Raw genomic sequence first — 11407 nt, 5'->3', positions numbered from 1 at the left:
AGTGAATCAAACTATTTTTCCAAAATGCATTTCTTGAGAATTAGTTTTATAAACTCAATTCCTATCAGAGATTGAAGTTTTGGGGCAGGGAGAGGTTCTCAGCAAAATGTCAGAATATATGAGGGTGACCAAAATGCAGTGAGGCAGTGGCAGCGTAGCTTCCGGGAATAGTCCATGGCTCTAAGAACGAAGCCCTTCCTGGCTCTCCGCCTCCTAACATGAGTATTTAGAAGTTGTGTTTCTAAAGCACATTCCTAACCACTCTACCAGCATCCCAACCCATGCCTGAGTCCTTCAGGATACATTTTAAAGTCAGTTATCCTTTAACTTGTGTTTACTTAACTGTGTAAGTGCAGGTGGTGCAAGGAGTTAAAAGTTGTTTTGTCCATTCCACCCAGGAGCTTGTGTTCGGTCTAGTGGCTAGTGCTAATAAATTAAAAAAAAAAAAAAAAAGAAGATACGTTATCACCTATGTATTGAGTGACATACAGAAAACTGAAGAATTCTTGATGCACAATGAAAGTTCACCCATCTCAGATTTAGGGCCAAGAAATCTTCTCGGATAAAGTGCCTTCTAAGCTGAGTCTAGATGCTGGGTGGGACTGAGCCAGGAGGGTATGGGTGTCTGGAAGGAGTCAAGTCTCTTTCTCTCTAGGGCTAGCCTGGAACCTCTCAGATTTGCCATTACGAATAAGGGTTTTTGCTTAGAGATATGGACCAGATCTGCATCCCACTCTATGGGCCTTTTCAGGCATTTGTACCAGGGGAGGTGGCTGTGGTAGGTGGGTTTGGCATCATAAATCCTCAGGGCCGACCGGGCTATCCCACATACCATCTACATGAATTTGAACAAATCTCTGCTGCGTTTAGTATCTTAGCTTCCTCATCTGCAGAGTGAAAGAATTGAACCACATAAATTCTATGGGGATTTCCAGCTTTTACTGGCATCATTTGGAAATGTGAACTATGACATTGGCTACTGGAGCTGCCAGGCCTAGAACTCTTTCTTTTCCTCTGCCTTGGGCTGGGGTGATGTACTTAAGAGTGCAGATGGCCACGTTGACACTAATCGTATGTATAAAAATCAAATTTAAAATTGTTCACTCATATCTTCATCTTAGAATGTGGAGAAGAGACTTTTGTCCTGGATTAGATTTACAGTCACAGATTTTCAAGTGGGAAAAGCTCAAGGATGGTTTCATCCAATACCCCATTCACAGGTAAGGAAACTGGTATAGAGTGAGGCAACCTGGGCAGAGACCAAACAAGAGATGAGCCTGCAGCTCCTGGTTCCTTCTACAGGGAAAACAAAACATGTTCACTTAAATATTATCTATGTGATCCTTAAAACGTACCTATGACATCTTTAGGAAAATCTTCCTCCTACCTTGTGGACATCAATGCCTGCAGGGGCTGAGAAATGTGCCCACATCTCACTCACAAGCTGTCCAGAGGACCCAGCGCTCCTGAGACAACTGTCTATTCCTTTCGCCACTTTAATATCACTTTAAACTATATGTTTTCCTTAAAATGTAATTTTAAAATAGTTTTACTTCTGTTTTAATGTCATAATTTACAGCTACAACTTGAATTTCTATTACAAATTTCTTTCTCCTGTCACAACTGTCTGAAATCATCCAACTGTGTAAGCGTGTGAAAAGCCATTGATGTATCTCTAAAGCCAAAATATGGTTTCCATTGGTTTGGAAAATGAAACATGTCCTTTAATTTAAGCCCATATGTGGAGCATAAAAATGTGTTTCCCTTGAGCTGGCTTTCTTGGAATTCTCTTTCGAGTAATGCTCAATTCCAATTATACATGGATGCTTTTTTTCAGTAGACTCTTTTGAAAGTTTAATTAGAGATGCAACTCCAAATGAATGAACTCACGGCTTCAAAGACTTTGGAAAATATGTAGTGAGGTCCAAATGGCAACTCATAGTGAGCTTGATTATGTGACAGGCTGGAAACAAAGGCCTGGCCCGAGGCGTCTATTGGTGCCACAGAGGCATATAAGGACAGAAGCACTAGGAAAAAAGTGCTCTGGGTTTTTATTCACACGGATCTATCTAGTTCATATACAATGAACCAACAACTGACTGAAGTCTCCCCTAGAGGCTAGAGTAAATGAGATGAGGGAAAACACTTGAAAAGATTTTTGTTCAATTGTTGGTTTGTTCTGTCTGAACTGCTTAGATCCATGTGAGTAAAAACCCGGAGAGCTTTTTTCCTCGATTTTCGTTTTGAATTTGTCAAATGGGAGATGGTGAGTGAAAATCTGGCAAATGAAATTCACATTCAAAATGAAAATCTGGAGAAGGAAATTGACTCCCTTGGGTTCACATTGTAAAGTAGTACCTCAGCCCAGGCTCCTGGGTTCTGATCCCACTCCTCTGTTACCCTGCAATTATTTCCTATTTATGTTAATCCCACCCCAAAGTTGGGGAATAGTATAGAATCTCTTCTTGTTTCCTCAGACATATAATTCATATGAAACAAATTTGAAACAGATTTTTAGGGAAATGGGGAAAATTCTGCACAAAAAGGTAACAACCACAGGCTGCTGTGAGCTAAGTAATTTCAGCTGATCAAGAGCACATGGAGGGTGACTGAAGACTGACAGCTTCCTATCCACAACAGTCTTTTACAAGGAAAACGGTGGTGATGTTTCCATGGTATCTCTAAGATCTACTCAGTGCTAGTGCAGAGAGAAGGGCAAGCAGGAAGGTCAGATGAAAGAGTCCCTTGGAGTAGAAGCCCATCTAACAGGGGATGGGAGTGTCAGCTTCTTGTCCATCTGGGCTTGGCAGGGCCTCTTGCCAACTGATAAGTTTTTTTTTTTTTCTTTTTGACGGAGTTTTGCTCTTGTTGCCTAGGCTGGCATGCAATGGCGCTATCTCAGCTCACTGCAACCTCCACCTCCCTGTTCAAGTGATTCTCCTGCCTCAGCCTCCCAAGTAGCTGGGATTACAGGCATGTGCCACCATGCCTGGCTAATTTTTGTATGGCTAATTTTTATATTTTTAGTAGAGATGGGGTTTCACCATGTTAGTCAGGCTGGTCTCGAACTCCTGACCAGGTGATCCACCCGTCTTGGCCTCTCAAAGTGCTGGGATTACAGGTGTGAGGCACTGCACCGGCCCACTAACTCTTTATCTCCCCCTTGATCATGACCATGGAACCACATCTCTAGGAAGGAACCAAAAGAGAAAAGCCACAGAACTGATAAAAATCCACTTTAGTATTAGAGGAGATGTTTCCATAAACATTTATTTACTAAAAGAAAGTATTGAAATTTTTAGAGTACTTCAAGTTAAAAATCCTAGTTAAAAAAAATTAGGGAATTTAAAAGAACTAAGAGTAAAAATTAGAATTCAAAAATTAGAAGATGAGATTAGGAAAGATGGATTGAGATCCTAAAAAATGAGCGAGGCAGTGCACAGCAGATTCAATACTACAGAAAATATAATAATTGAAGTTAAGTGCTAAAAGTATTAAGAGTTAAAACATTTTTTCAAAATATTTTTTGAAATGGAAGGTATATGTAATGTAAACATATTAATAGTGGTCTAAAATTCTGTATTATACCAATAAGTATTGAAATTTAGAAACTGGAAAACATTCTCAATTTCTAATGTTACACAGAAAGGATATAATACAAAAGATTAAATTATTCTCCATATAAGGGGAAGGAGTTTTCGCCCTTGCCACTTACCCTGAATAACGAGCACTAAATCAGAGAAATACAGTCTCAACTTTTTAAAAAATTAATGATATGCAGTAAAATACACAAAGTTTATTTAATTTCCTTTTGTTGAGAAGTAAGAAAGAACAAAAATATATTATGGGTAAAATAAAAGCAAATCAGGTATAAATTTCCTTTTAAGCACTGCTTTCACTGCAGCCATAAATTTTGGCATGTTGTGTTTTTGTTTTAATTAATCTCAAAATATTTTCGAATTTCCCTTGAGATTTTTTTTGACCCATTGTGATTTGAGAATATGTTATTGCAGCTTTTTTTCCGCAACGGGTTTGCTGCCAGAACACAGGTGTCATGAAAACTACCCCTAAAAGCCAAAATGGGAAAGGAAAAGACTCATATCAACATTGTCATCATTGGACACGTAGATTCAGGCAAGTCCACCACTACTGACCATTTGATCTACAAATGCGGTGGCATCAACAACAGAACCATTGAAAAATTTGAGAAGGAGGCTGCTGAGATGGGAAAGGACTCCTTCAAGTATGCCTGGGTCTTGGATAAACTGAAAGCTGAGCGTGAACATGGTATCACCATTGATATCTCCTTGTGGAAATTTGAGACCAGCAAGTACTATGTGACTATCATTGGTGCCCCAGGACACAGAGACTTCATCAAAAACATGATTACAGGGACATCTCAGGCTGACTGTGCTGTCCTGATTGTTGCTACTGGTGTTGGTGAATTTGAAGCTGGTATCTCCAAGAATGGGCAGACCCGAGAGCATGCCCTTCTGGCTTACACACTGGGTGTGAAACAACTAATTGTTGGTGTTAACAAAACGGATTCTACTGAGCCACCCCACAGCCTGAAGAGATATGAGGAAATTGTTAAGGAAGTCAGCACTTACATTAAGAAAATTGGCTACAACCCCGACACAGTAGCATTTGTGCCAATTTCTGGTTGGAACGGTGACAACATGCTGGACCCAATGCTAACACGCCTTAGTTCAAGGGATGGAAGGTCACCCATAAGGATGGCAATGCCAGTGGAACCACGCTGCTTAAGGCTCTGGACTGCATCCTACCACCAACTCGTCCAACTGACAAGCCCTTTTGCCTGCCTCTCCAGGATGTCTACAAAATTGGTGGTATTGGTACTCTTCCTGTTGGCCGAGTGGAGACTGGTGCTCTCAAACCCGGTATGGTGGTCACCTTTGCTCCAGTCAACATTACAACTGAAGCAACATCTGTCGAAATGCACCATGAAGCTTTGAGTGAAGCTCTTCCTGGGGTCAGTGTGGGCTTCAGTGTCAAGAATGTGTCTGTCAAGAATGTTCATCGTGGCAATGTGGCTGGTGACAGCAAAAAACCCCACCAATGGAAGCAGCTGACTTCACTGCTCAGGTGATTATCCTGGACCATCCAGGCCAAATAAGTGCTGGCTATGCCCCTGTATTGGATTGCCACACAGCTCACATTGCATGCAAGTTTGCTGAGCTGAAGGAAAAGATTGATTGCCATTCTGGTAAAAAGCTGGAAGATGGCCCTAAATTCTTGAAGTCTGGTGATGCTGCCATTGTTGATAAGGTTCCTGGCAAGCCCACGTGTGTTGAGAACTTCTCAGACTATCCACCTTTGGGTCACTTTGCTGTTCGTGATATGAGACAGACAGTTGCGGTGGGTGTCATCAAAGCAGTGGAGAAGAAGGCTGCTGGAGCTGGCAAGGTCACTAAGTCTGCCCAGAAAGCTCAGAAGCCTAAATGAATATTATCCCTAAAACCTTCCACCCCACTCTTAATCAGTGGTGGAAGAAAGATCTCAGAACTGTTTGTTTCAATTGGCCATTTAAGTTTAGTAGTAAAAGACTGGTTAATGATAACAATGCATCGTAAAATCTTCAGAAGGAAAGGAGAATGTTTTGTGGACCACTTTGGTTTTCTTTTTTGCGTGTGGCAGTTGTAAGTTATTAGTTTTTAAAATCAGTACTTTTTAATGGAAACAACTTGACCAAAAATTTGTCACAGAATTTTGAGACCCATTAAAAAAATTTAATGAGGAAAAAAATATACATATGCTATTGCATTTCCACTCATATGTAAATTTCTCAAATTTCCTTCCATTATTTATTTTTTAACTTAATTCCATTGTGGTTGGAAAACATGCTTCCTGTGATTCAAGTCCGTTTAAATTTACTTAGACGTGTTTCGTGGCTGAGCATATGATCTATCCTGGAGAATATTTCATGAGCATGTAAGAAGAATGTGTATTCTCTTGTTCTGTGGTATATTCTGCATATGCCTATTAGGTTGATAGTGTTGTTTCGAGTCTCCTGGATCATCTGACTAGTATTCTATCCATTATTGAAAGTGGGGTGCTGAAAATGCACTATTATTGTTGAATTGTTTATTTTTCCCTTCATTCCTGTCAGTTTTGCTTCATGCACCTGAGTATTCAGTTTTCAGGGGTATGTATGTTTATAATGATTGTATCTTCTGATGGATTGACACGTTTAGCACATAAATGACCTTCTTTGTCTCTAGTGAGAACGTTTGTCTTGAAATTTATTAGTAAAGTCACTCTAGCTTTCTTTTGGCTGTTGCTTCTACGGCTCATCTTTTTCCATCCTTTTATTTTTAACCTACTCGTGTCTTTAAAGTATTTTTCTTTTAGATAGCATATATTAAGAGCCTTTTAAAAATCTATACTGCTGGCCGGGCATGGTGGCTCATGCCCGTAATCCCAGCACTTTGGGAGGCCAAGGTGGGTGGATCACGAGGTCAGGAGAGCAAGACCATCCTGGCTAACACAGTGAAACCCCATCTGTACTAAAAATACAAAAAATTAGCCAGGCATGGTGGTGGGCGCCTGTAGTCCCAACTACACTTGGGAGGCTGAGGCAGGAGAATGGCGTGAACCCGAAAGGCAGAGCTTGCAGTGAGCCGAGGTGGTGCCACTGCACTCCAGCCTGGGCGACAGAGCTAGATTCCATCTCAAAAAATAAAACTTAAAAAAAATATATACTGCAAATTTTTTTATTTTGTTTAGAATGTTTAATTTATTAACACTGAGTGATATTACTGATAAGGTAGAATTTAATTTTGCCATTTGGTCTTTGTTTTTTATATTCCATGTCTTTTTTGTTCCTTTATTCATTGATTCTTACCTTCCTTTGTGCTAAATATTTTCTAATGTACATTTTAAATTTCCTTGTTGCTTCTTTTATTGTAGTTTTTGAGTTATTTTCTTTGTGGTCACTTTTGGAATTATAATTAGACTCAATATAATTTGGTTAGTAACTTAAGTTAATAATAATTACAAGGGTATTCAGAAAGTTTGCTTCAATATATGTCTGTCTCATCTCTTGTGCTTTGTGCTATTATTCTCATAAATGACGTCTTAATAAAGTCTTCAATACAGTTTTATAATACTGCCTTATGCTTTTGTCTTTTAAAAAAGGAGAAGAGTTATAAACAAAAATATGCTTATGCTGTCTTTCATAATAACTGTGTACTTATCGTTAACAGTGCTCATAATTTTTATGTGTGTATTTGAACTATTTTTCAGAGTTCTTTCATTTTAGCTTAAAGGCTACTATTTAGTATGTGATAGTAACACATTCTCTCATTTTTTTGTGTATCTGGAAATGGCTTAATGTCTTCATTTTTAAAAGACAGTTTATCTGGATGTAGAATTCCTAGTTGATAGTCTTTTTATTACAACACTTGGAAGATGTCATCCATTGTCTTCTGAACTCCATGGCTTCTATGAGAATTGGCTGTCTGATTGAAATCCTTTGTCCATGGCTGTTCTCTCTTCTCTTGCTGCTTTCAAGATTCTTTCTGCGTCTTCGGTCAATTTTGTCAGTATGACTATGGTATGAATAGGCATAGGTCTCTCTGAGTTTATTTTACTTGTAGTTTGTTAAGCTCCTTGAATATGTAGATTAATATTTTTCATAAAATTTGGGAATATTTCAACCATTATTTCTTCAAGTGTTTATCCTTTCTCTTTTCTTTTTCTGGAACCTTCATTATTCATATGTTTGTATGCTTGCTGGTGTCCTGTGCGCCTCTTAGGATCTGTTTATTTTTCTTCATTCTTTTTCTTTCTGCTCCTCAGTCTGGAAAACCTCATTGGACTTTTCTTCAAGTTTGCTGTTTCTTCTTCTGCCTGCTCTGTTTTGCTGTTGAACCTCTATAGTGAATTTTATATTTGAGATACTGCACTTTTTAGCTACAGAATTTCTATTTGGTTCCATGTTATAATTTCGGTCTCTTTGTTGATGTAAAGTAATGCCTCTATTTGGTGAGGCATTACTTTCGTATTTTACCTTATTTCTTTAAGTATGATTTCTTTTAGTCATTTGGAAATATTTATAATAGCTTACTTTAAGTCTTTGTACACTAAGTCTTAACTGTAGGTGCCCTTGGGGATATTTTCTGTTTGTAATATTTTTTCCACGTAGTTAGAATACTTCCCTGTTTTTTTTGCATGTCTCATATATGTTATGAAGACTGGGAATTTTGGATGTGACAACAATTTAACAATTGTGTTATAACAACTTAAAGACTGTGTATCCGATTTTTCCACTCCTTCGTGGTTGGTTTTTTGTAGCTGCTTTTAGTTTAGTTGTTTAGTTTAGTTGTTTTTCTTGTTGCTACCTATTTGTTTAGTGACTTTCCTGGACTAATTTCATAGACTCTATATTTCTTGCAGTGTGGGACCACTGAGTTTTTCACTATCTTTTATTCTTAAATTTCTTAAAAAAAAAAATAAGACTAGCTTTCTAGGAGTCACACTGGGGTTAATATGATTTAGTGGTCGGTCGATGATTGGTCCTATTTCCTTAAATGCTTTGCCTATGTTTTTTTCTAAACTTTGCCAAGGGGGTCTGTGTGCAAAGGCCTTCAGACTTCAGGCATTTTCCAAGACAGCATTAGCTGTCACTTCCTGTTGTTATAGAGCCTCAAGGTCAGCCAGAGGTGGTGCCTTTTCCTTTCCCAGGATTTCCCTGGTCATACACGTAGCCTAGATAACTAAGAATATGTTGCACTTGTCAAAGTTTCCAGTGGTCATCTGGTTTCCAAGATTTGTTTTAAGATTCCCAGCCAGGCTTTTGTTTGCCCCAATTTAAGTCATGGCCTTAGGCAGTTGACATGTCTCCAGTAGCTACCCTTGTTTCAGTAATATCCTGTGAGCGGGTCCCTCACCTCTGCTGAACTGAACTCCAGGTCAAATCAAATACCCATCGCACTTGAAACACATAGATTATCAAGGAAGCTGCAAATTCAGACAAAACACTAATTGTGATCTTGGAATAGTACTTTTCAAGAAGCTCCAAAGAGGTCAGAGCCGTCCTTAGTCTGCAGTGCCTCTAGGTTTTGGCTACCTCACTACTGTTCTGGAGAGGGAGAGAAATGAGAAAAACCTCAAGTTAAAATGTCACAGACACTGTTGTCTCACTGAGGGCCAGTGGCTTCTCTTTGATGAACGATTTTCATTATGTTCTGAAGCTTATTTAATGGCCAGCATTCTGAAATGGTTAATTTTATTTCTTTGGCCGTTAGTTTGTTTTGTTCATGAAATACACATTCATCGAGTCTTCACTCCTCTGTTCTGGAAGTCCCATCACAAGATGCATTACTTTATAATTGGAAACATATGGTAATTGCAAAAGGGACTATTAATGAATCAAAGGAAGTTATTTCTCTGTCTACTTTGCTGTGTTGATATTCATTGTCATAAAAACTACCAGAGCCCATAATTTACCAAGAGCATTAAATTGATTATCAGGACATGGGGCTACACAGGTGCAGTCTTCTTGGGTTATTTCTGTCTTAAAGCCGTTTGTGTGTATATCCATTAATTTTATTAGCGTTCATTGACAAGTGTGGAGTCTCCAAATGAAATAAAAAAATATAGTCCTTGCCTTCAAAGGACATAAACAAAAGGCAGGAGAATTAGAACATTCTTGACTAATGCAACTTTTAATGCAAATTGGACCCCTGGGGTTATTTTGTAAGATTGGAAACATTTAATTCACTGTAACTAAAGATATATATTTTTAAACATTAAAAACAAAAGCATCCACAATTTCAGCACCCACATAACTATACATGACAATAGCATGCGTGTGTTTAGATAATATGAACTGTACAAGTTTTAAACTTGTCCCTAAACCAGAGTCTTTTTCCCCAAAATTAAGTGTTATTTAGAATTTGTGGAATAGTTCAGGTTAGTTTAAATGTAAATATCAGTATATATCTTAATTCTATTTATGTATGTCTCTTTTTCTCTATCTATCAAGAGAAAAACACAAGAGAAAAGAAACTTGAATCTGTCCCATCCTCATATTCTTGGTGAAGGGACAGAACGCTCCGGCTAGAAAGTATAAATAATGTCGAAGGTTAGGAAAGTTATTAAGCAGCCCCCCAAGTTACTCACATGATTGAGGATAGAACATGTTTAATTTTGTTCTCAACAAAAAGAAAAATGATCTCCATTAAAGTCACAGCAGCTCGATGACAGTCTGGCTGCTTCAGAAGCTGGTGAGTCCTCTTCTGTCCAGGAACAGGGTAATGTCTGTGCTCAGAGCAGCAGTTCTCAAATGTTTTGGTCTCAGAATTCCTTTATATTCTTAAAAATGATTGAAAACCTCAAAGAGCTTGTATTTAAGTGAATTATATCTTTGGATATTTACCATCACAAAAATTAAAACCCGATTTTAAAATTATTAATAAAAGTAACAATACATTTAGTAGCACATACTGTGAAATAATAATAAATATATATTTGATCTCTGTTCCCAGTTTCTGGCATTTAGCTCCTAAAACTCTTGTAATTTCCTGGGTGATATAATCTTTTTTTCTACTGAGGTGACTCTTGGTGGGCTCCTGGATGGGGTCTGGTAACCAGAAAGACCAACACATGATTAGAAGCTTGGAATTTTCAGCCATATCCCCCAACCTCTGGGAAGGGGAAAGGGGCCGAAGATTGAGTTAATAATTGGGTGTTTTATTTTGTCTATTTGATGAAGCTTCCATAAAAATCCCTGAACGATGGGGTTCAGGGAGCTTCCAGGTTGATGAAAACACCCACGTGCGGGGAAGCTGGTGCACCCCAACTCCGTGGGGACAGAAGCTCCTGTGCCCAGGAGCCTTCTGGACCATGCTCTGTGCATGTCTTTGTCTGGCTAGTCATCTATGTCCTTTATCGTATCCTTCATAATAAACCAGTAAACATAAGGAAAGTGTTTCCCTGAGTTTTGTGAGTCATCCTGGAAAATTACCAAACCTGAGGAGGAGGCTGTGGGAACCCTGATCTACAGCTGGTGGGTCAGAAGTACATGGTCTCAACCTGGGGCTTATGACTGGCATCTGGGGTGAGGGGCAGTCTTATGGGATCGGGCTCTTGACCTATGGAGTCAGCGCTCACTCAGGGTCAGAGCTGAATTGAATTGTATGACACGCAGCTGGTTTAATGTGAGAAACCCCACCCCTATCCCCCCATTTTGGTGACCAGAGTGTTCTGTGTTGAGTGCATAATAAGAGAAAACAGTTCTGTTTTTCTATTAAACACTTACATACATAATGTATTATTAATGCAAATACATTTTCTGAAAAACATAGTGACAAGTGGCTTTGTTTTCTATTTTTTGCAAGTCTCTTTAATGTTTGGTTATATAGGAGACACATTCTCATACCTG

The 11407-nt window shown here is 38.7% G+C and overlaps 1 pseudogene; it reads left to right on the top strand.

The window, feature by feature from the left end:
* The first annotated feature begins 4055 nt into the window (after positions 1-4055).
* LOC102143098 (elongation factor 1-alpha 1 pseudogene) lies at positions 4056-5766 on the top strand (annotated as a pseudogene).
* Positions 5767-11407: the final 5641 nt, after the last annotated feature.

This window comes from Macaca fascicularis, chromosome 3 (assembly GCF_037993035.2).
Source record: "Macaca fascicularis isolate 582-1 chromosome 3, T2T-MFA8v1.1".
Taxonomy (NCBI): Eukaryota; Metazoa; Chordata; class Mammalia; order Primates; family Cercopithecidae; genus Macaca; species Macaca fascicularis.
Note: the sequence above shows the minus strand (reverse complement) of the source record. Positions and strands in the feature narration are given on the sequence as shown.